Source organism: Bufo bufo, chromosome 6 (assembly GCF_905171765.1).
Source record: "Bufo bufo chromosome 6, aBufBuf1.1, whole genome shotgun sequence".
Lineage (NCBI taxonomy): Eukaryota > Metazoa > Chordata > Amphibia > Anura > Bufonidae > Bufo > Bufo bufo.
Genome location: NC_053394.1, coordinates 24,570,099 through 24,596,645, shown reverse-complemented (window position 1 = coordinate 24,596,645; position 26,547 = coordinate 24,570,099). Strand labels below are relative to the sequence as shown.

At 46.7% G+C, this 26,547-nt stretch overlaps 1 protein-coding gene across 3 annotated transcripts in view; it reads left to right on the top strand.

Moving 5' to 3' along the window:
• The window catches only part of ATN1 (atrophin 1), a 48,641-nt gene that overhangs the window by 124 nt on the left and 21,970 nt on the right, over nucleotides 1–26,547 (top strand). For 2 of the 3 annotated variants that reach the window (XM_040436072.1, XM_040436069.1), the window contains exon 1: nucleotides 5,943–6,215. The exons of the other annotated variant lie outside the window; for it this stretch is intronic. The gene's annotated coding sequence lies outside the window, so the exon portion shown is untranslated. Of the gene's footprint in view, nucleotides 1–5,942; nucleotides 6,216–26,547 lie in introns of those variants that run through there. 3 annotated transcript variants of the gene reach the window in all.

The following is a 26,547-nucleotide window of genomic DNA, read 5'->3' as shown; positions in this document are numbered from 1 at the left end:
GCAGCGCCAGTCAGTAATCCCCTGCAATCCCTGACAACAGGCAGTACCTCCATAACACTAGCAACCATAGTCGATGCCGCTGTAGCACTGCCAGCCATAGATGTTCCCCCATAACATTGCCAGCCACGCTATTGCCTCCAAAACATTAGCAACCACAGTCAGCGCCTCTATAACATTACCAGACATAGTTGGTCCCCCTATAACATTGCCAGATACCCTCCTTACCTCCATAACCTTAACAATTGTAGTTGGTGCCTCCATAACATTGCCAGATACCCTCCTTACCTCCATAACATTAATAACCGAGTCAGTGCCTCCATAACATTGTCAGTACCTCCATAACATTAGTAACTGTACTCAGTGCCTCCATAACATTAGTAACTGTACTCAGTGCCTCCATAACATTAGTAACCGTACTCAGTGCCACCATAACATTGCGAGATACCCTCCTTACCTCCATAACATTAATAACCGAGTCAGTGCCTCCATAACATTGTCAGTACCTCCATAACATTAGTAACCGTACTCAGTGCCACCATAACATTAGTAACCGTACTCAGTGCCTCCATAACATTGCGAGATACACTCAATACCTCCATCACCTTAGCTATTGTAGTTGGTGCATCCATAACATTGCCAGCCACAGCAGTACCTCCATAACATTAGTAACTGAGTCATTGCCGCCATAACATTGTCAGTACCTCCATAACAGTAGTAGTAACCATACTCAGTACCTCCATAACATTAGTAACCATAGTCAGTGCCTTTATAACATTACCAGATACCCTCCTTACCTACGTAACCTTAGCAATTGTAGTTGGTGCCTCCATAACATTGCCAGCCACAGTCAGTACCTCCATAACATTGCCAGCCACAGTCAGTACCTCCATAACATTAGTAACTGAGTCATTGCAGTCTATGTAAAACTGCCAGTCATAGTTATTCCCCTGTAACATGGATAGCAAGTCAGTACCTCCATTAGATTAGCATCCAGTCGATACCTCCATAAACACTGACAGCCATAGTCAATGCTGATGTAAAATTGCCAGCCATAGTTATTCCACCCCCCCCCCCCCCCCCCTTCCCCAGAACATTGAGAAACAGCTTGTGCCTCCATTACATCAATAGCGGTAACACTGCCTCCATTACATCGGTGGCTGCAGAACATTAGCAGCCATACTTGATGCCTCTGTAAAATTGCCAGCCATAATTATTCCCCCTGTAAGTGCTCCTGCACATGAACGTGTGCGCTCCATATCACAGATGCAGTCCAATTCACTTGAATGGGTTCGCAATCTGCAAGATACGGAGTGGAGGCACGGACCACTATGCAGGACTTCTGTGGGATTTCGGTCCGTGCTTCCACACCCCAAAAAAAGAAAACATGTTTTATTTTTTGCGGTGCGGACTGTATCCACAGACGGCGGGTACACGGCTGGTGCCTGTGCAGTAGCAGTCTGCAGCACTGGCACAGGGTGCACAGGTGTGCATGAGCCCTTACACTGATAGCAACATTCATTAGCCATAGTCAGCGCCATCTTAACATACTTCTTTCTATACATGTGCCAGTCAGAGTGAGACCACTATATAATGCCAGTGACAGCATGCCGAGTAAGACAAATTATATTATCACAACAGAGAATAAATGCTAGCACTTGCTAAAATGTTCTGTGTGTACAGTGCCAGAGACCCCAAATACAGTGCCAGCCAGAGACCCCAAATACAGTGCCAGCCAGAGACCCCAAATACAGTGCCAGCCAGAGACCCCAAATACAGTGCCAGCCAGAGACCCCAAATACAGTGCCAGCCAGAGACCCCAAATACAGTGCCAGCCAGAGCCCCCAAATACAGTGCCAGCCAGAGACCCCAAATACAGTGCCAGCCAGAGACCCCAAATACAGTGCCAGCCAGAGACCCCAAATACAGTGCCAGAGACCCCAAATACAGTGCCAGCCAGAGACCCCAAATACAGTGCCAGCCAGAGACCCCAAATACAGTGCCAGCCAGAGACCCCAAATACAGTGCCAGCCAGAGACCCCAAATACAGTGCCAGCCAGAGACCCCAAATACAGTGCCAGCCAGAGGTCCCATACAGTGCCAGCCAGAGGTCCCATACAGTGCCAGCCAGAGGCCCCATACAGTGCCAGCCAGAGGCCCCATACAGTGCCAGCCAGAGGCCCCATACAGTGCCAGCCAGAGGCCCCATACAGTGCCAGCCAGAGGCCCCACAGAGTTCCAGCTACAGGCCCATACAATGACAGCTACAGACCCCATTTAGTGCCAGCTAGAGTCACTAAATGTCTCTAGTCATTTATACCCCAGACAATGTCACATAGGAACCCCAATACAGAGATCCCATACAGTGCCAACAACAGACATGGCAGGTGCCGGCAGACCCTACTTTCCATATAATCCAGGGCCTCATGGTGCCCTGGGCAACTTGCAAAATAGGGCCTCCCTATACACCATTTTTAGACGTTTTCTGATAATTATATCCTGGCATATCAAACCCAAATCGTGCCACAATAAGGAGCTGGACTACTCTGCAGCAAAATACCACCACCGTAAGGAGCTCACATAATACTGTGATATGATTCCCAAATAATAATACCGTACTTACAGAAGTATTAGATTATATTTCTGTGCTGGAAATAATTACCAGATTAGGGTCCTGGATTCTTATTCCAAAGGCAACATCTGCACGGAGTTTGTATGTTCTCCTGTGTTTTCGTGCTTTTCCCTCGTTTCCTCCCACACTCCAAAAATATACTGATCGGTTACTTTGGGACTGAGCCTGTGAGCCCCAACCGGGACAGGCACCGGCATGATATCCTGTAGTTACATGGTTTGTAAGGCTGGAATAGACACAGGTCCATGAAGTCCAACCTGCGATCCTACCGTGTTGATTCAGAGGAAGGAAAATAACCTCTATGAGGGGATGCCAATTACCCCATATTAAGGGAGAAAAATTCCTTCCCCACTCAGAATGAATCCCTCTCCAGAAATCTAGTGCCAATAACCTGTGATATTTTTACAGTCGCGAAAGGCATCCGGGCCCCTTATGAACTTGTACAACGAATCAACTATCACAACCACTGTGGCAGAGCGCTCCATAGTCTCACTGCTCTTACAGTAAAGAATCCTGTCTATAACGATGGTCTCCAGACACAGAGGACGTCATGATCACAGGCCTAGATATAACTACCATTAGACGGATCTCTGTACTGTCCTTTCATATATCTGTAATTTGTAATTAGATCGCCCCTTAATCAGTTTTTTTTCCCTTACCTTGGTTGTCCTCCTCTGCCCCCGCTCATGTACTCCTATGTCCTTCTTGTACACAGGACTGCATTTGTGGGCCAACATGATTTAGAGGCAAAACCATATTCTTCCCAAGAGCATCTATGCCTCTTTTGGTGCATGCCACTATTTTATTAGCCTTGGCAGCAGCTGCCTGGCATTGGTCACTAAAGCTTCGTTTATTGTCCCCAAGTCTTCTTCAGCTGCCATTTTCCACAGTATTTTACCTTTTATTATACAATTGTACGTCACCTTACATTTTGCACGTGGAACTTCATGCGAACGTCAATCCCCTCCAAACCTCCAGGTTCCCCATATCCCTCCGTGAGATCATAGTTACCCTCCTCAGTGTTGATTACTTTGCAGAGATGACCGTCTCTGCACAGCGCGGTGGAATACGCTGGTGCTATAGAAGTAAGAATGATTTTTTTTTATTATTAAATGCTAAATTCCATGAATTTGCACCACAGTCCTCTTGTGGGGGCAGAGTCCAAGAATGAATCGTGGTGCCAAATTTTGGGGTGATTATTAAAATGAAACAGGTATCCCCGTCTTATGAAGTGGTGATCAGTGGGTGTCTGACCTGTGGTGACTCCACCAATCCTGCCGCCGATGAAGTGGTGATCTATCACAGTGTCCCCTGTTTTCCCGGCACTGTGGAAGGTATGGCCACTACCAACTGAATACGGCCAAGCCATACGCAGCCTGGGCACCACTTCCCAGGTCTCAGGATCAACAGGGTTTGGACCCCATTGAAGATGAACTGATGGGAATACCCCTTTAATGGGTACCTATCACCTGGTTTGGAACCACTAAACCACCACCCTGCTGTTATACTACCAGGGTTTAGAGTCCCAAAAATGCCTGTAGCAAACCCATCCTTCCCTGGAAAAAAAAAAGAAAGGAAATTAAATTCAAACTTGCTGTGAGAAGAGTCCTGGACTCTTCTCCAGCAACAACAGGCGCATGGACAATGTGCGGATGAAGCCAAAGATGGTACGCCTTGCTTGTGAAGGGAGGTGTACCATCCTCATAGTGGTGTAACTAGAAATGACTGGGCCCCACAGCAAATTTCTGATTGACCCCCCCTCCCCCAGAAACTTCTGCACAACCCCCTCATCCCATTCAACCCCGATTCCTGTGGCTATTCAAGATCGCTCTCCCAGACAAGGCCCGTCAGCCGCTCCGTCCGTTTCCTATAGTCTCACTGTATGTAATGTCATGTATAATATTGCTGGGGGGGGGAAATCCAGACAATAATATCTTTTAGTCCTCCTCCTGGGTGGGCCCCTGCTGAGTTTGGGCCCCAAAACAGCCGCTTCCCCTATAGCTACGCCCGTGTAACCGTGGCTCCATCATGCACATGCTCCTGATACCACTAGAGAAGAGTCGTGGACTTCTCTCCCAGTAAGGGCTCATGCCCACGAACGTAATGGGCCCGTGCTGCGGTCCGCAATGCACGGGCACCGACCATGGGGCAGCCGCATGCGGATCACGGACCCATTTACTTGAATGGTGTCCGCGATCCGCACCGCGAAAAAGTAATGCGTGCACTACTTTTTTTGCGGTGCGGAGGCACGGCCAGAAACACCACGGAAGCACATCGCAGTGCTTCTGTGGGGTTCCGATCCGTGCTTCCGCACCGCATCTCCGGTTTTCCGGACCCATTCAAGTGCGGGCTGCAATACGGCCGCGGCGAGGTATCGGCCGTGTTAATGAGCCCCGAGTCTGAATTTCATTCATTTATCTTTTGCACGGCGCATGGGTTTGCTAGGGGCAAGTTTGGAACCCTAAACCCCAGCTGCATAACGGCATGCTGGTAGTAAGGGGGCCCCCAAAACTAAATGACGGGTTCCTTTTCATCTGCAATTTCATACTGCTGGCCAGGGGTGTCTCTGTAGTGGGTGCAGAGGTTGCAGTTGCATCTGGTGCCTGAGGATTTCACTACAGGAGTACGACCATCGCGGGGCCCTCACAGGTACGGACGCTTGCAGGCCGTATGCACTATACACTACTCCCTAGCTCGGGGGAAGTGATGCAGCATTATTTTTAGAATTTGGTATTGTTTATTGTATGCAGCTGGTGAGAAGCAGGCCTTGCACACGCCATGCACGCATACATCCAGTGTAATACCTAGCACACACACAGTTACTTTCTAGTCCTGCAGATAAATCCCCCCCCCCCTTTTGTGTTAGAAATTACAGGAAGAGCAGGGGGGGAGAGAAGCGAGGAGGGGGAGAGACAGCTAGAGGGAGAATGAAAACAGTTCTGTCGCTGTGACCTCTCTCTCCTCCTTCTTTTACATATGGAGGAGACATCTTAGGCCCAAAAAACCCAACTTTGCAAGACCCCCCCCCCCACCCTACTAAATCTGTATGCCTGTGTCTGCGAGACCCCCTCAACCAGTACTTCTGAGACCTCAAGTAACAGAGAGAGAGAGAGAGAGGTGAGAGAGGGAGGGTTAGACAGACAGAGAGACGCAGAGAAAGAGAGGGAGGTAACAAGGCAGGGGGAGTAACCAGCAGGAGGGGGGAGGGAGGGAGCAGTTTAGGAGGGGGGGAGGAGGAGGTAAAAAAAACATTTTTTTCGTCTTTTGTGGGATTTTCACTGCACAACGGATTAAAAAAAAAAAAGCAAAAAAAGAAAAAAGCTTTTTTTTTTTCATTCTTTCTGCCGTGTGGCTGGTTTCTCCCGCACCCCCTTTTCCTTTTGGCCCGAGCCAGCATCGCAGGCACAGAAAACCCTAGGCACGATGATTCGTCGGGGCTCCCACGGCGATGTTCCGCTTGGCCCTGGATGATTGCGAACGTCTCCTCCGGAGGGGTCTGGAATGCTGCAAATTTAAAGGCGAGAGACAGAGAGAGAGAGACACATGAGGAATCGCAGCCTCCTGCGCCCCCGAATCCTTTTGTTAGGTGGGTGCCGCTGCGCTCGTTCTGGATCCTTCCAGAGATTCGCGAGCCGAGATTGAGCTGGAGGTGTAAAGAGATTTACACACGTACACACGCGTATCTATGTAACGATCCAGCCGAAGGGGACCGGGGGGGGGGAGCTCAGGCGACACGCTACATGAGACACATATGAAGCCATTGATCACGGAGGTGGACGGGAAAGACATTGAACACACAGACATACAAAGATACGCACACCCCCCTCCTGTGGGATCCCCTGCGTGTACACACCCCCGGCACCAACATACACAACTGCGCAGTACACATGGAGGGGCAACTCGTGCACTCACTAACTGCCCCTGTGCTCAACAGCTTGCAATCTACATGGAGCGAACACAGGAGAGGCCTATGAAGGGGAGCAGGTATTGCTAGATTTCTGGAATACTGCTGACGGGTTGGTGCAATTAAATGTATACTGTTGCTTTAAATATCGTCGATTTCACCATGTTACCAGAGATAATTGTATAGAAATCTGTTCCTATAGAAGGAGTCGACTTGTCGTCGGCCCCGCTGTGTATGGCTCTACGAGCAGATCATGCCATGAAATGTGTAATGTGCCGCGTGCAGCGCTACGTTCAGATATGTGGACTGTTGTGCGAATACCCCAATGGTTATCGCTCCGTGTGGTGTGTGTGCGCAGACTGAGGTCAGGTGAGGTTTGCAGAGTTGTGACTGATGCTGTATGGAAATGTTACATCAGGACAGAATAATCGCGAAAAAACTGTAAATATAAGTCCTTGAGTCATCCTCTTCTGACGAGCTGCTCAGCCCTATCCGTTTCTAGGAAAGCTGAGTGACAGTCCATATAGCCACTGTCACAACTCCTGCCGAGGTGGTTACCCACCTTACCTGCATTCCTGAATGGCAAATCAGTCAAGCTATGCCCCCCCCCCGGCTCCTGTATCGGGCTTCGGGAAAGCTGGGGTTCAGGGCATATTGGTGCTCCGACAGCTCGTGCTTTACATTTGCAATGTCTAATGCTTATATGATGTCCATTCCATGCAGATTATTCATGATTAGTATGTGTCGGGGGAACGTTGATCACCCCAAAAATGACAGATTTGTCTGATGTTTTTTGAACTGTTGCTGCGTACACACAGGGGTGGACGTAGAGTAATGAGGTGCCATAGCAAAACTGAAAATGGGGTATCCACCAATGTTTGCGCTAATTTTACGACCACCGACTTCTCTTTTTGGTCCAGTCGTCACCCTTGTTTGCGATGGATGGGGGTTCGCGTAGGAAGCGGGGAGCCTGATCTGAAGCCTCTCCTTCTCACATGCCCCAGCGACGCTGCCATCTCTGTACTCCCTAGAGTATGCAGAATATACATGATGCCATGTGAATCAGACAGACACGTCCAAAAGATTGGGAAACAGAGCCCCAAATCATGGTACTCCCGTTCCCCATTCTTGATGGAGAGTGGAGCACCCATGTATGATCATTCTCCACTGAAGTGACTGGGATCCATGTAGACCTCCATCCACTAGAACCACCCAAGAGCCTGAAAAAGGGGGTCTCATACCTCATTCTCAAATGGAGAGGTGGCCAAACATGTACAAACACTAACTATCCAGTGGCCTTTCCCTTCCAGTACAGTGCCCACCTCTCCTGAGGGAATGAGGAAGAAGACTTCCATATTGGAAGGATTGTTAAGGCGGGGGCACAGCGGCTAGGCCCACTCACTGATCGAATATGGAGGTTCTCCTAGCTTCTATGAGAGGTAGAACTTGAAGCCTCATGTCTGGGCCCTCAATGATCAAAATTTATAGTTCTTTTCTCTTTACATGCGATAGAGGGACCTTTTGGACCTCCTCAGTTTCGATGGCCCAGGTGAGGTCACAACCTTTAGGACTCCTATAGTTCTGCTCCTGGCTCCCAAACATGCACAAACACTTTCACCATCCAGTGCCCATTTCCTTCCATGATAGTGCCCACCTCTACTGTGGGGTTGAGGAAGACTTCCATATGCTCAGGATTGTTGGGGGCACGGTGGCTCAAACATAGAGGTTCTCCTTGCTCCAATCAGAGGTATAACTTGAAGCCCCCATGCAATGTCTGTTACAGGACCCCCAAGGATCACAATTGATATATTGTTCATCTCATTACATGGGGTACAGGACGTCGTCAGACTGTACGGCCCCGGTGAGGCCACAACTTTTACACTTCATATAATTATGCCCCTGGCTCCCATTCACATCAGTGGAGTGTTACCATGCATTTACAGTGACTTCTTCATAAAGAATGCACCCACACGTTCTTGAGATCAGTGGGGTGTAAGCAGCTGCAAATCACATGTTTATGACCTGTCTGCATTCTCATAACACTTATGAGGAGCTTTTATATTCCACAATAAACTAAGTGCATGCGATTAAGAGAGATACCTTACTTTTTAGGGGGAAGTGCATCTTCATCACCTTCTAGCAACCTGTCATTCATCTTTCCCTGCAGGAACTGTGTAAATGTTCTCAAAACTTCTCAGCCACCAGAAAATCTGTCTAGAGAAAATAGAGGGAGATGAAGCTGCAGATTCCACTTCTCTCGCTCTCTGAGACTTCATGCTGAGAGAGGGGAGGAGGAGCAGCATGGAGCTGGAAGATATCTGATCAGAGTGCTAGCATCACACCAGGAAGGGCCCACCTGTACAGCAGGTACGGGGAAACATTATATATATATATATATATATATATATATATATATATATATTATAAAGTATGTATTCTAGTGTCAGATCCTCCTTAATATTTAAAGTAGCTGTATATAACAGACAGCCCCTTTAATGGTTTTATATGTAAAGGAATTCATTTGGAATTACTGCATTAATTAAGAGTTCTTAGAGGAGGTCTTCCATAAATTCAGGCCTCTGTATGTTATGGAGTCTTTTGCATTCCATAATACAGCGAATCTTGTTGGTGGCACTGTAATAGTTGGATTGCTTTTAACTCACAACATGCAGTCTCACAGAAAGAGAGAAAGAGAGAGAAACTGCAACTGCATCCAATCCCCTCTCACAGCATGCAGTCTCAGAGAGAGAGATATTGCAACTGCATCCAATCCCCTCTCACAGCATGCAGTCTCACAGAGAGAGAGATATTGCAACTGCATGCCCCTCCCCTCTAACAGGCTGCAGTCTCACAGAGAGAAACTGCAGCTACATGCTCCTCCTCCCCCTCACATTATAGAGAGAGAAACTGCAACTGCAGCCCCATCCCCTTTTACAAGATGCAGTCTCAGAGAGAGAGAGAGAGAGACAAACAGCAGCTGCATCCCCGTCCCTCTCACAGCATGCAGTCTCATGGGCAGAGAGAGAAAGAGAAACTGCAGCTGCATTCTCCTCCCCTCTCACAGACAGAGATAGAGAGAGAGAAACTGCAGCAGCTTCTCTCCCTCATTCTAGGGATCAGTAAGGGATTTAGCACTCAGATCCCCACCGATCTCAACTTTTGATACAGTATGTCTCTATGACATATCAAACATTTTGTAAAAAGTTAGTGACCCTTTAAAGTTGTCCTGTAATTATTATAAACATTGTCATTGTCACCATACATGATATTGAACATGTCTGATCTCTGACCCAGAAGCAAGCACAGTGTGCTCAGTCTGCCTCATTGTCAAATATCCCCCAAAACATAATAATCAGTCCCATATAAATGTGATGTATTACAATTGATCATTTCAGTATCATAGAAGTAGCAATTATTACTAACGGACGCCATTTATGGTCAGGTTGTTAAAGAATCACTAAATCTAAATTCAGCAGCTCATAAAAATCTAGCGGTATTATACGAAGAGCGCCTATAAATGACCTTTATTTATAATAATCTTTACTTTTATTCTTTATTTTATAAAAAGGAAAGTAGTTGTCGCTCACTGATGGTTAGCGAGGATGGTATCAGTTACACGAAGCATACTGTGGGGTTTAGCTCTGGTAGACAGGATTAGCGGACGCAGTACAGAGGCAACAACAAGTTCTTTGGATCAAACAGTTCAGTGTTTTATTCACACTTTAGGCAAGTGACAAAACAAGCAGTCATATTCAAAGAAAAAGTCACCTTGCGGTGTTGGTGGTAATTCACACCATGCGGCAATTCTGCCTCAAAAAATCCTTGACCATAGCAGCACCAACCTGTTTTCACGCCAAACGGGTAGCAAGTCTTCATCCAGACAGAAGGCTCCCAGATCCAAACACAGAGACACAGCTTCTGAGCCCAGCTGCCTATTTAAGGACAGCCAGGTGCTGCCAAAACCCAGACCGCAACTTAAACTCTGGTCCGGTATTTCAACTCACCTGGCTGTAAATCAGCCCAGCAGCACATGCTGGGAGGAAAATACCTGTTTTCCCAGACAAAACCTCTCACTGTGTCACATACACCCCCTTTGTTCAACCCTGATGGGGTGAAAACACGCCAGACAGTGTACCCGGGACAGGACATCCGCGTTTCCCTGTAACCGGCCTGCCCTGTATTCCACCGAAAAAGTAAAAGTTTTGTAGGGAGAGAAACCATCGGGTGACCCGGGCATTTCTGTCCTTGGCCTGGCTCATCCACTTGAGAGGGGAGTGATCAGTCACCAGGCGGAATTTTGTCCCCAATAAATGAAAGCGGAGAGACTTGAGTGCCCACTTGATAGCCAGGCACTCTCTCTCCACTATACTATACCGGGTCTCAGCTGGGATGAGCTTACGGCTGAGGAAGACAACGGGATGCTCCTCTCTGTTGACTTCCTGAGACAGTACATCACTGAGGCCTACTTCGGAGGCATCCGTCTGTACTATAAACTCCCTCTTGAAGTCGGGCGTCACCAAGACTGGGAACCCGCACAGGGCCGACTTCAAAGTGGAGAAAGCCTCCTCCGCCCAATCATCCTAGCGAACCATCATTGACTTGTGTCCCTTCAAGAGTCCTGCCAAGGGCGCCGCTAGAGTAGCAAAGTGGGGAACAAACCTCATGTAATAGCCCACCATTCCCAGGAATGACTTTATTTGCCTGGTGGTGACAGGTCGGGGCCAATTCCGTATCGCCTCTATTTTGTTCACTTGGGGTTTGATGACTCTGCGCCCAATGACATACCCCAGGTACTTAGTCTCTTCTAACTCTATCGCACATTTTTTTGGGTTAGCGGTTAGGCCAGCTTTCCGAAGGGAGTCCACTACAGCCTGCACTTTGGGTAGGTGAATTTCCCAGTCGGTATTGTGGATGACAATATCGTCCAGGTAAGCCGAAGCGTACCGATGATGTGGACAAAGCACAATGTCCATTAGTCGCTGAAAAGTGGCGGGGGCGCCATGCAGACCAAAGGGTAAGACCTTATATTGATACAGACCCTCAGGCATGATTAAGTCAGTTTTTTCTTTGGCAGCCTCCGTTAAGTGCACCTGCCAGTACCCTTTTGTGAGGTCCAAAACAGAAAAATACCGTGCTTGTCCTAACCTCTCGAAGAGCTCAACCACCCGGGGCATGCGATACGCACCGAATTCGGAAACCTCGTTAAGTTTTCGAAAGTCGTTACAAAAACGCAACGTCCCGTCCAGCTTGGGTATCAATGCTATAGGACAGGCCCACTCACTTTTTGACTCCTCAATGACGTCTAGCTGCAAAATTAGCTGCACCTCCTCCGATAAGGCCTGTCGCCGAGCTTAGGGTAGCCGGTATGGTTTTAATCTGACTTTTGCCTGAGGCTCAGTGACAATGTCATGCTGGATTATGGAAGTGCATCCAGGGAGGTCCGAGAACAGATCCGTGTTCCGACTAACGAACTCCCTGGCCTCCTGAGTCTGTTTAGAGGAGAGGCTGTCAGAAAATTTAACTGTGGCAGCCATCTCTCTTGCATCAGACAGAGGAGCCGGAACCTCCTCTCCTAGAAAACCCGGCCGCGAGCTGTCTTCTGTACAGGTTTCCCTATCTTTCCATGGTTTGAGTAAATTCACATGGTAAACCTGCTCCGGCTTTCGCCGCCATGGCTAGTGTACCTTGTAGTTTACATCTCCAATTTTCTCGAGTACCTCGTAGGGCCCCTGCCACCTAGCCAGGAACTTACTGTCCACGGTCGGCACCAGAACCAAAACCCGATCACCCGGGTTAAAGATCCGGACCCAAGCCTGCCGATTATATACCCGACTCTGGGCTCGCTGAGCTGCCTCCATATGCTCCCTAACAAGAGGCAACACTGTCTCTATCCGAACTTGCATCTGGGTAACGTACTCAATGACACTTTTATGTGGAGTGGGTTGTTGTTCCCACGCCTCTTTGGCCACGTCCAAGAGACCGCGAGGGTGTCTGCCATATAGCAGTTCGAAGGGTGAGAACCCAGTAGAGGCCTGGGGTACCTATCGCACCGCGAACATGAGATAGGGCAGAAGAAGGTTCCAGTCCTTCCCATCTTTAGCCACCACCCTTTTCAACATATTTTTTAATGTTTGGTTAAACCTTTCTACCAGACCGTCCGTTTGCGGATGGTAAACGGACGTCCGTAGTTGTTTTATGTGCAGCAACTTACAGAGTTCCATCATCACCTTGGACATAAAAGGGGTCCCTTGGTCGGTCAGAACCTCTTTAGGTAGTCCTACTCAGGAAAACATCTCCATTAATTCCTTAGCTATGAGTTTGGCCGAGGTATGTCGCAGTAGCACCGCCTCCAGGTACCGAATGGCGTAGTCTAGAATGACTAAGATGTGTTGATGACCTCTGGCGGACTTCGGTACTGGGCCTATGAGATCCATAGCTATTCGGTCAAACAGTACTTGATAATCGGGAGAGCTACTAGGGGACTACGGAAATGTGACTGGGGGCTAGTTATCTGGCAGGTCGGGCAAGACTTACAAAACTCTTCCACTTCTTTGAATATGCTGGGCCAGTAAATCCACTGTAGAATACGATCCTGAGTTTTCTGCAGCCCCAGGTGATCACCGAGGTGGGCTAGATCTAACACAAGCTTGGGATAATCGTTGGGGACCACCAATTGTTCAATAGGTTCACCCCGTAGTTGGTTTACCCGATACAACATATCCTGATGAACCACAAAACGGGGAAACACTGACACTGCCCCAGGTTGTTGTGGTTCACCATCTATTATTAACACATAATCCCAGGCGCGTAATAGGGTTGGGTCCCGACGTTGGGCAGTACCAAAATTATCCCCGGAAAAATTGAGGTCTGCCAATTCAGGACCCGGCAGCAAGTCCTCCACATCTCCCACCATCACACTTAGCGGGGTTGTCTCCCCCTCTTCCACCAAAGTGGCGGTCACCCCTAGTGCTGGCCCTTCGGTCTCAGGTTCCCAGGGTTCTGGTCTCCCCCCTGAGCCGGGCCACTCTGCTAGGGTTACCCCTGTCTCATGAGCATCAGTCACTCTCATAGCAGGCCGACTTTCCGGCCAGTATACTCAGGGGACCGCACCAGGGTAGCCCTTACTAGGGTCACCAGAATCCCTGAGTCCAGCAGAACCTCCGCCGGAGTGTCTCCCATTTCCACCTGGCACAAATGATCTAGAGACTCTGTGGTACCTGTTGCACAAAGCCTCCTGGCATATAGCGATTGACGGTAGCCATGGCCAGGCTCCTGACACCGCCAGCAAACTATCGAAGCCAGGTCTGCAGTGGGTACATCCCGACAGAACCCTCCTTTAGATTCCTGGTAGCTTCACAGCGTTCCACCAGGTCCACCATCTCAAGGGCATTGCCAGGAGACACCTGACCGATACAGTTCTGGAGAGGGTATGGCAAAGCCCTCCAGAACATATCGGCCAACATACGATCCAGCATAGCAGTGGGACTCAGCACGTCAGGCTGTAGCCATTTTTGCAAGAGGTGAAGCAAGTTATAATATTGGGGTCTTGCAGGCTCAGCCGGGTTGATCCCCCACTGATGCAACTGCTGGGCCCGGACCAACACATTTACCCCCAGTCTTGCCAGAATCTCACCCTTGACTTTCTGGTAGTCGGCTGCTTGATCGTCCGGCAAGTCGGAATACACCCGCTGGGAATCGGATGCCAGGAACGGAGCAACGACCTCAGCTCACTGGTCACAGGGTAGCTTTTCCCTGATGTCCACTTTCTCGTACATCGCCAGGTAGGTTTCGATGTCGTCTGTGGGGTTTATCTTAGGAATCGCGGCACGGACTGCTTTCCGGGCACCGTGGACGCTCGGGGTTGCTCCTGCTGTCTGCAAAGCTATCGTGTTGTAGCAACAACTGGTTAGTCTTCTGCTGCTGCTTATTAGCCTCACGTTGCTGCAGGTTTGTCTCCCGCTGCTGCAGATTAGCCTCCATGAGGGCCTTCACAACAGCCTCCATTTTGTCATGGGGCACTGGTTGTAATACAGGTGGTTTAATGTACGACATACAACCGTGCCTGAAAAATGCAGAAACAAAAAAAAACGCGTTCACGCCAGCCTCACTACTAATGCCCGCATTGTCCACCAATTGTGGGGTTTCGCTCTGGTAGACAGGATTAGCGGACGCAGTATAGAGGAAACAACAAGTTCTTTGGATCAAACAGTTCAGTGTTTTATTCACACTTTAGGCAAGTGACAAAACAAGCAGTCATATTCAAACAATAAGTCACCTTGTGGTGTTGATGGTAATTCACACCATTTGGCAATTCTGCCTCAAAGAGTCCTTGACCATAGCAGCACCAGCCTGTTTTCACGACAAACAGGTAGTAAGCCTTCATCCAGACAACAGGCTCCCAGATCCTAACACAGAGACCTCGCTTCTGAGCCCAGCTGCCTATTTAAGGACAGCCAGGTGCTGCTAAAACCCGGACCGGCACTTCAAATCCGGTCTGGTATTTGACCTCACCTGGCTGTAAATCAGCCCAGCAGCACATGCTGGGAGGAAAATACCTGTTTTCCCAGACAAAACCTCTCACTGTGTCACAATACGTATAGGAGCCGAGAAATTATACACAAAATCCAGGATTTCTCCAGGTTTATGTATTTTATAAGTTCCACAAATGCCTGATTTTCATCATTTTCAAGATCTCTACATGCTGTCAGTGAATGGTGTGGTCTATTATAAATACACAATACTGTTATCTGGGAACTGCAGGGCAGAAGCTTTTGGAGACTGTTTTGTACTGTTTTCAAGCCATTTTATGTTACTTTCATTTGGGAACTGTATGGCGGTATTATGCATAGCTGTTTTATTTGGACCGTGCATAGGGGTATAGCTCTTATTTAGACTCTGTGTGACCCTGATATATAGGTGCTCTATGGCACTGTCGGGGGACTAAGTATGGTGTTATTGTTTTGGTTGTTTTGTAGAATTATTTGGACACTACATGGCACTGCTATTTATGCTCTGTATGGTAATATCTGAAGGATTGTTCTTATTATATTTTTGATTATATAAGTTTTACTTACCTGAATAAGGCCTGCTTCACATATATCAGTTGTACCCAGCCAGCTGCTTTAGGTCGGGAGTTGGACACAACTGATATATGTGTATGTGCACTTAGTGCACAGATCTGGGAGCTATACACCGATAGCACCGGTCAGTTAAACCTTTCCTTCCTGCACACCAGTAGAGATGGCCTTGCGGTTCGCCCGGCGGTCGTTTCGCGGCGAACTTTGCTCGTTCGTCGAATATGCGAACATATGGCGATGTTTGCATGCGCCATATTCTTTTGCATTGCGCCGAACTTTGACCCATGACACATCCATCAGGTGGAACAGGACAGCCAATTAAGACGTTTCAGCACATGGACACACCCCCACCCTATAACAGAACCCGATCTGGCAGCCATTTTACATTCTGTGTTTTGCCAGTGTAGGGAGAGGTTGCTTTGTGGAGCAGGGACAGACTGTTAGGGACACCAAACGCTAGCTAATAAGGCCACAAAAGTCCTTTTAAGGACTGGTATAGGTGTGCTATCGATAGGTGTGATATACTTATAATATACTTTCTAACATAGAAAGTATTTTATAGTACATTTATATTGTGCAGCAGTTGTGTGCGGTTCTGCTGCGATACTGCAGCTATATAGAGGCACAAACGCCATTGGAATAACTAATTGCAACTGGTGTGATATACCTGTTGCCCCCCAAAAAACTGATTGAGGGGTGTGAAATACCTATAATATACTTTCTAACATGAAAGTATATAGTGCATTTGTATTGTGCAGCAGTTGTGTGCGGTTCTGCTGCGATACTGCAGGCATATAGAGGGACAAGCGCTATTGGAACAACTATTTGCAATGGGTGTGATATACCTGTTGCCCCCAAAGAACTGATTGAGGGGTGCAATATACCTGCTTCCACAAAATACTGATTGAGGGGTGCAATATACCTGCTTCCACCAAATACTGATTGAGGCCTGCGATACACCTGCTTCCACAAAATACTGATTGAGGGGTGCGATATACCTGCTTCCACCAAATATTGATTGAGGCCTACGATATACCTGCTTCCACAAAATACAGATTGAGGGGTGCAATATACCTGCTTCCACAAAATACTGATTAAGGGGTGCGATATACCTGTTCCACAAAATATTGATTGAGGGGTGCGATATACCTGCTTCCCCAAAATACTGATGAAGGGGTTTGATATACCTGCCTCCACAAAATACAGATTGATTGGTGCGATATACCTGCTTCCACCAAATATTGATTAAAGGGTTCTATATACCTGCTTCCACAAAATACTGATTGAGGGGTGCGATATACCTGCTTCCACCAAATATTGATTGAGGCCTGCGATATACCTGCTTCCACAAAATACAGATTGAGGGGTGCAATATACCTGCTTCTACCAAATATTAAGGGGTTCTATATACCTGCTTCCACAAAATACTGATTAAGGGGTTTGATAAACCTGCTTCCACAAAATACTGATTGAGGGGTGCGATATACTTACTTCCCCAAAATACTGATGAAGGGGTTTGATATACCTGCTTCCACAAAATACAGATTGATTGGTGCGATATACCTGCTTCCACCAAATATTGATTGAGGCCTGTGATACACCTGCTTCTACAAAATACTGATTAAGGGGATTGATATACCTGCTTCCACCAAATATTGATTGAGTCCTGCGATACACCTGCTTCCACAAAAATACTGATTGAGGGGTGCGATATACCTGCTTCCACCAAATATTGATTAAGGGGTTCTATATACCTGCTTCCACAAAATACTAATTGAGGGGTGCGATATACCTGCTTCCACAAAATATTGATTAAGGGGTTCTATATACCTGCTTCCACAAAATACTGATTAAGGGGATTGATATACCTGCTTCCACAAAATATTTATTAGGGGGTTTGATATACCTGCTTCTACAAAATACTGATTGAAGTGTGCGATATACCTGCTCCCAAAAAATACAGAATAAGGGGTTTGATATACCTGCTTTCACAAATTACAGACTGAGGGTTGCGATATACCTGCTTCCACCAAATATTTATTAAGGGGATTGATATACCTACTTTCACCAAATATTGATTGAGGCCTGCGATACACCTTTTTCCACAAAATACTGATTAAGGGGATTAATATACCTGCTTCCACCAGATATTAATTGAGGCCTGCGATATACCTGCTTCCGCAAATAACTGATTAAGGTGTTTGATATACCTGGTTCCACAAAATATAGATTGAGGGGTGCGATATACCTGCTTCCACCAAATATTAATTAAGGGATTCTATATACCTGCTTTCACAAAATACTGATTGAGCGGTGCGATATACCTGCTTCAACAAAATACTGATTAAGGGGATTGATACACCTGCTTTCACCAAATATTGATTGAGGCCTGTGATACACCTGCTTCCACAAAATACTGATTAAGGGTATTGATATATCTGCTTCCACCAAATATTGATTGAGCCATCGACCCCCGTATAAAAAGCATAAAGGGCAAGGACCAGTACTGGGTGGCAACATACTTAGACCCCCGATACAAACACAAAATGGCGGACATGTTACCAACATCACAGAGGGTTGGCAGAATGCAGCATTTCCAGGCCTTGCTGCGAGAGATGCTGCATTCTGCTGTTGCAGGCGCTGGCAGAGGAATTTCCACCCACAGCGAAACAGATGCGGGTACGAATCCTACCGCGCCTGCAAGAAGAGGGCGGTTTGAAGATGTGTTGGTCACTTCGGATGTGAGATCATTCTTGCAGCCAACCCATCGACAGCCGCCCTTCGGATCCAGCCTCAAGGAACGCCTAGACCGACAGGTGTTTGACTATATCGGGTTAACGGCCGACATGGACACTCTGAGAAGCGAGGAACCCCTGCACTACTGGGTGTGCAGGCTTGACCTGTGGCCAGAGCTGGCACAATTTGCCATGGAACTCTTGGCTTGCCTCTCGAGTGTCCTGTCCGAACGAACGTTCAGTGCAGCAAGGGGGATCGTGACCGATAAGCGCACTCGCCTAGCTCATGACAGTGTAGACTACCTCATATTTCTTAAAATGAATGATGCATGGATCTCTTAGGAATTCAACACCTGTGACGACTACGTGTAAGTGAATTTCCTCATGCCAGCCCACACATATACGCCACCACCCAGAACAAAGAATAGTCCTTGTCTTATGTATATACAGCGGCATAACAGGCCTTTTCTGTCAGGTGAATGCCTAATTTTTGGGGCCTCTACTCCAGTGGCCTACAGTAAAAATTTTATCCAGTGACCGCCTAATGTACCTCCAGACACATAATCACTAGTTCTTTTCTGTCAGGTGAATGCCTAATTTTTGGGGCCTGTACTGGCCTACAGTAAAGTTTTTAGCCGGTGAGCGCCTATTGTACCTCCAGCCACATCATCACAAGTTCTTTTCTGTCGGGTGAATGCCTAATTTTTGGGGCCTGTACTGGCCTACAGTAAAATTGATATCGACTGACCGTCTAATATACCTCCAGTCACATAATCACTTGTTCTTTTCTGTCAGGTGAATGCCTAATTTTTGGGGCCCATATTCCCGTGGCCTAAAAATTCTTCTAGGCTCCAGCAGGGCACATTTTTGAAAGTTTCCCTTTAAGATGAATAAAAATGGCCCCTGATTAAAATACATATTTTTTTGTGGGAATTTTTGCCATTGATCCCCCTCTGGTATGTCACTGTCCATGTTGTAGGACTATTTGTGCACTTCTAGTAAGTATTTGGTGGCTGCAAATATGACCTGAAGATTTTTCAGGTTCGCCTGGCATTAAAGTGAATGGGGCACGCCACGGTTCACGAACATTTGTTCGCAAAACGTCCCGGCCGATGTTCATCACTACACACCAGAAAATGTGAAGTTGGCTTAAAGCTTTAGGCAAAGTTTGTCCATGGACATTGATGCTGCAAGGGAACTGTAGCAGGGATGCGGAAAATTAACAGTAGCAGGGATGCTGCAGAGTAACTGTAGCAGGGATGCTGCAGGATAACAGCAGCAGGGATGCTGCAGGATAACAGCAGCAGGGATGCTGCAGAATAACAGCAGCAGGGATGCTGCAGAATAACAGCAGCAGGGATGCTGCAGAATAACAGCAGCAGGGATGCTGCAGAATAACAGCAGCAGGGATGCTGCAGAATAACAGCAGCAGGGATGCTGCAGAATAACAGCAGGCAGGGATGCTGCAGAATAACAGCAGCAGGGATGCTGCAGAATAACAGCAGCAGGGATGCTGCAGAATAACAGCAGCAGGGATGCTGCAGAATAACAGCAGCAGGGATGCTGCAGAATAACAGCAGCAGGGATGCTGCAGAATTACAGGGCAGGCATGCGGCAGAATAACAGTGCAGTGATTCTGCATGATAACAGTGGCAGGGATGCTGCAGTATAACAGTGGAAGGGATGCTGCAGAATAACAGTGGCAGGGATGCTGCAGAATAACAGTGGCAGGGATGCTGCAGAATAACAGTGGCAGGGATGCTGCAGAATAACAGTGGCAGGGATGCTGCAGAATAACAGTGGCAGGGATGCTGCAGAATAACAGTGGCAGGGATGCTGCAGAATAACAGTGGCAGGGATGCTGCAGAATAACAGTGGCAGGGATGCTGCAGAATAACAGTGGCAGGGATGCTGCAGAATAACAGTGGCAGGGATGCTGCAGAATAACAGTGGCAGGGATGCTGCAGAATAACAGTGGCAGGGATGCTGCAGAATAACAGTGGCAGGGATGCTGCATGATAACAGTGGCAGGGATGCTGCATGATAACAGTGGCAGGGATGCTGAAGAGTAACAGGAGCAGGGATGCTGAAAAGATGCTTTCAAGTACCATCAAATACATGCAGCATATCAGTATCCACCTTACTCATACTCCAAGATAAAGAAATAATTCAGCCCAACCTTAATAAAACAGTCTACCCCTCTGACAAAAGACATCTTAACTAAACTTTAGAGCAGATCCCATGGTATTAGGGGCTACCCATTTTTTTTGATAATTCACAACTTTTAATTGATCATTGACAGCATAGTAACTTAACAAACAGTTAAAAAAAATCCCTACACCATGCCCGTCCTGCCGATTACTTGTGCACTGGATGTTGCAGCATTATGTGGACATTATATGGAAGTACAGGATAATGTATGACGGTATTATATAGTCACTGAATATCAGTAGTGCCTGGATACTATGTAGCAGTAATATGTGGGTACAGCATGGTAGTACTATTTGTATACTACTTTAAGGTATTCTTTGGTAATGTATAGTGCTGTGTAGGAATGAGAGAGAGCTTTTACTAAAATCCCTTGAATATCTCTAGCCAGCCATTCTTAGGCCTTTACCTGACAACCGAGCAGTTTAGAGGAGAGAATGTTAAAGGGAACCTGTCATCAACTTTATGCTCTCCATACTAACGGCAGCATAAAGTAGAGACAGGTGAGTGGATTTCAGAGGTCTGTCATTTAAAAGTTAAAAGTAAGTGGTTGCCGAGAACCAACATCACAATCATTGCAGACTGGGCCTGGAAAAGAGTCCCGGCCACCTGAGAAGAGTCCTGGTTATTCATGATCTCCTGCTCTCCTGCCCACCTGCTGATGACTGACAGGCTTCTACCTAGTTTTCTCCCTCTCTCTCTAGGAGAGAACTGCCAATCATCAGCAGATGGCGGGAGAGCAGGAGATTATAATAACCAGGACTCTTCTCAGGTAGATTTGACTCTTTTCAGGGCCTGTGCTGCAATGATTATGATGCTGGTTCTCGGCAACCAATGACTTTTAGCTGATGACTGACACAGCGCTGACATCAGCACTTCTGTCACTATTTTATACTGCCCTCAGTGAGGTCAGCATAAAGTTGATGACAGGTTCCCACCACCCTGACCTGCCTGTTTTAATAGTTTCATGCATTCCCCATGTAATAACAGTTCTGGAGCATCTATTCTTATGGCTCTATGTGGTGCCATTCCTTTATTATTTCTACTAGAACTTATGAATGAATTGCTATTAGCCTTCAGTAAGGGTACAGAGGGGAGGTAACCGGTTGGGGGGGTGTACCTGCACAGTCTGAAAATGGCAGCACTGATTGGATAGAGTCAGTCAGTGCCGGTACACCCCCCCCCCCCAAACCGGTTACCTCCCCTCTGTACCCTTACTGAAGGCTAATAGCAACTCATTCATAAGTTCTAGTAGAAATAATAAAGGAACGGCACCACATAGAGCCATAAGAATAGATGCTCCAGAACTGTTATTACATGGGGAATGCATGAAGCTATTAAAACAGGCAGGTCAGGAGCGGTGAGAGGTCCTCTTTAAATCTAGGGAGCCCTACAGACTGATTTTAGCTACAGCCGCAGTGCACAGGAATACACTGACTTGTATGCAGTCTTTTGGACTGAAGCTGTCACTGAATGGTTGAAACTGATTAGTAGCACCACAAAAATGCATCTCTCTTGTCTAGGCCTTAAAGGGTTTATCCCATAATTAATGTAAAAAACTGTAAATCAGCTATCATATAGTACATGACAACCTCTTTCTAACAAAGCTAGAACCAGCCCTGTATCTCACATGGGTCCAGAGATCTTCTCATTCATTGCTCTGCTAAATTTATTTTAGCCTGGCAGCTCAGGGGGCGTGTCCTTTCTGTTACAGCTTTCTCCCTATTACAGCTCAGGGGGTGTGTCCTTTCTGTTACAGCTTTCTCCCTATCACAGCTAAGGGGCGTGTCCTTTCTGTTACAGCTTTCTCTCTATCATAGCTCAGGGGGCGTGTCCTTTCTGTTGTAGTTCTTTCCCTGTAACTGCCACAGCATCTAAGGCTACATTCACACAATGGCTATGAAAAACGGGCACACTTTTTTTTTATGGCCATCTTTACATTCATTTTCCGTCCGCCTATCCTTGCATCCATTTTGCATCCGTTTTTAATAGCCGTTAACCACCTCAGCCCCCAGAGCTTAAACACCCTTAAAAACCAGGCCACTTTTTACACTTCTGACCTACCCTACTTTCACCGTTTATTGCTCGGTCATGCAACTTACCACCCAAATGAATTTTACCTCCTTTTCTTCTCACTGATAGAGCTTTCATTTGGTAGTATTTCATTGCTGCTGACATTTTTACTTTTTTTGTTATTAATCGAAATTTAACGATTTTTTTGCAAAAAAATGACATTTTTCACTTTCAGTTGTAAAATTTTGCAAAAAAAACGACATCCATATATAAATTTTGCTCTAAATTTATTGTTCTACATGTCTTTGATAAAAAAAAAATGTTTGGGTAAAAAAAAAAATGGTTTGGGTAAAAGTTATAGCGTTTACAAACTATGGTACAAAAATGTGAATTTCCGCTTTTTGAAGCAGCTCTGACTTTCTGAGCACCTGTCATGTTTCCTGAGGTTCTACAATGGCCAGACAGTACAAACACCCCACAAATGACCCCATTTCGGAAAGTAGACACCCTAAGGTATTCGCTGATGGGCATAGTGAGTTCATAGAACTTTTTATTTTTTGTCACAAGTCAGCGGAAAATGATGATTTTTCTTTTTTTCTTTTTTTTCTTACAAAGTCTCATATTCCACTAACTTGTGACAAAAAATAAAAACTTCCATGAACTCACTATGCCCATCAGCGAATACCTTGGGGTGTCTTCTTTCCAAAATGGGGTCACTTGTGGGGTAGTTATACTGCCCTGGCATTCTAGGGGCCCAAATGTGTGGTAAGTACTTTGAAATCAAAATCTGTAAAAAATGGCCGGTGAAATCCGAAAGGTGCTCTTTGGAATGTGGGCCCCTTTGCCCACCTAGGCTGCAAAAAAGTGTCACACATGTGGTATCTCCGTACTCAGGAGAAGTTGGGCAATGTGTTTTGGGGTGTCTTTTTACATATACCCATGCTGGGTGAGATAAATATCTTGGTCAAATGCCAACTTTGTATAAAAAAAATGGGAAAAGTTGTCTTTTGCCAAGATATTTCTCTCACCCAGCATGAGTATATGTAAAATGACACCCCAAAACACATTGCCCAACTTCTCCTGAGTACGGAGATACCACATGTGTGACACTTTTTTGCAGCCTAGGTGGGCAAAGGGGCCCACATTCCAAAGAGCACCTTTCGGATTTCACCGGCTATTTTTTACAGATTTTGATTTCAAACCACTTCTCACGCATTCGGCCCCTAAAATGCCAGGGCAGTATAACTACCCCACAAGTGACCCCATTTTGGAAAGAAGACACCCCAAGGTATTTTGTGATGGGCATAGTGAGTTCATGGAAGTTTTTATTTTTTGTCACAAGTTAGTGGAATATGAGACTTTGTAAGGAAAAAAAAAAAATAAATCATCATTTTCCACTAACTTGTGACAAAAAATATAAAATTCTAGGAACTCGCCATGCCCCTCACGGAATACCTTGGGGTGTCTTCTTTCCAAAATGGGGTCACTTGTGGGGTAGTTATACTGCCCTGGCATTTTCCAGGGGCCCTAATGTGTGGTAAGTAGGTAAATGACCTGTGAAATCCTAAAGGTGCTCTTTGGAATGTGGGCCCCTTTGCCCACCAAGGCTGCAAAAAAGTGTCACACATGTGGTATCGCCGTATTCAGGAGAAGTTGGGCAATGTGTTTTGGGGTGTCTTTTTACATATACTCATGCTGGGTGAGAGAAATATCTCGGCAAAAGACAACTTTTCCCATTTTTTATACAAAGTTGGCATTTGACCAAGATATTTATCTCACCCAGCATGGGTATATGTAAAATGACACCCCAAAACACATTGCCCAACTTCTCCCGAGTACGGCGATACCACATGTGTGACACTTTTTTGCAGCCTAGATGCGCAAAGGGGCCCACATTCATTTTATGAGGGCATTTTTAGACATTTGGATCCCAGACTTCTTCTCACGCTTTAGGGCCCCTAGAATGCCAGGGCAGTATAAATCCCTCACATGTGACCCCATTTTGGAAAGAAGACACCCCAAGGTATTCAATGAGGGGCATGGCGAGTTCATAGAAATTATTTTTTTTTGGCACAAGTTAGCGGAAATTGATATTTTATTTTTTTTTCTCACAAAGTCTCCCTTTCCGCTAACTTGGGACAAAAATTTCAATCTTTCATGGACTCAATATGCCCCTCACGGAATACCTTGGGGTGTCTTCTTTCCGAAATGGGGTCACATGTGGGGTATTTATACTGCCCTGGCATTCTAGGGGCCCTAAAGCGTGAGAAGAAGTCTGGAATCTAAATGTCTAAAAAATTTTACGCATTTGGATTCCGTGAGGGGTATGGTGAGTTCATGTGAGATTTTATTTTTTGACACAAGTTAGTGGAATATGAGACTTTGTAAGAAAAAAAATAATAATTTCCGCTAACTTGGGCCAAAAAAATGTCTGAATGGAGCCTTACAGGGGGGTGATCAATGACAGGGGGGTGATCAATGACAGGGGGGTGATCAATGACAGGGGGGTGATCAGGGAGTCTATATGGGGTGATCACCCCCCTGTCATTGATCACCCCCCTATAAGGCTCCATTTAGATGTCCGTATGTGTTTTGCGGATCCGATCCATGTATCAGTGGATCCGTAAAAATCATACGGACATCTGAATGCAGCCTTACAGGGGGGTGATCAATGACAGGGGGGTGATCAATGACAGGGGGGTGATCAGGGAGTCTATATGGGGTGATCACCCCCCTGTAAGGCTCCATTCAGATGTCCGTATGTGTTTTGCGGATCCGATCCAATGTATCAGTGGATCCGTAAAAATCATACGGACATCTGAATGCAGCCTGACGGGGGTGATCAATGACAGCGGGGTGATCAGGGAGTCTATATGGGGTGATCACCCCCCTGTAAGGCTCCATTCAGATGTCCGTATGTGTTTTGCGGATCCGATCCATGTATCAGTGGATCCGTAAAAATCATACGGACATCTGAATGCAGCCTTACAGGGGGGTGATCAATGACAGGGGGTGATCAATGACAGGGGGGTGATCAGGGAGTCTATATGGGGTGATCACCCCCCTGTAAGGCTCCATTCAGATGTCCGTATGTGTTTTGCGGATCCGATCCATGCATCAGTGGATCCGTAAAAATAATACGGACATCTGAATGCAGCCTTACAGGGGGGTGATCAATGACAGGGGGATGATCAGGGAGTCTATATGGGATGATCACCCCCCTGTAAGGCTCCATTCAGATGTCCGTATGTGTTTTGCGGATCCGATCCATGTATCAGTGGATCCGTAAAAATCATACGGACATCTGAATGCAGCCTTACAGGGGGGTGATCAATGACAGGGGGGTGATCAGGGAGTCTATATGGGATGATCACCCCCCTGTAAGGCTCCATTCAGATGTCCGTATGTGTTTTGCGGATCCGATCCATGTATCAGTGGATCCGTAAAAATCATACGGACATCTGAATGCAGCCTTACAGGGGGGTGATCAATGACAGGGGGGTGATCAGGGAGTCTATATGGGGTGATCACCCCCGTCATTGATCACCCCACTGTAAGGCTCCATTCAGACGTCCGTATGCGTTTTGCGGATCCGACCCATCTATCAGTGGATCCGTAAAAATCATACGGACATCTGAATAGAGCCTTACAGGGGGGTGATCAATGACAGGGGGGTGATCAGGGAGTCTATATGGGGTGATCAGGGGTTCATAAGGGGTTAATAAGTGACAGGGGGGGGTGTAGTGTAGTGTAGTGGTGTTTGGTGCTACTTTACTGAGCTACCTGTGTCCTCTGGTGGTCGATCCAAACAAAGGGGACCACCAGAGGACCAGGTAGCAGGTATATTAGACGCTGTTATCAAAACAGCGTCTAATATACCTGTTAGGGGTTAAAAAAATCACATCTCCAGCCTGCCAGCGAACGATCGCCGCTGGCAGGCTGGAGATCCACTCTCTTACCTTCCGTTCCTGTGAGCGCGCG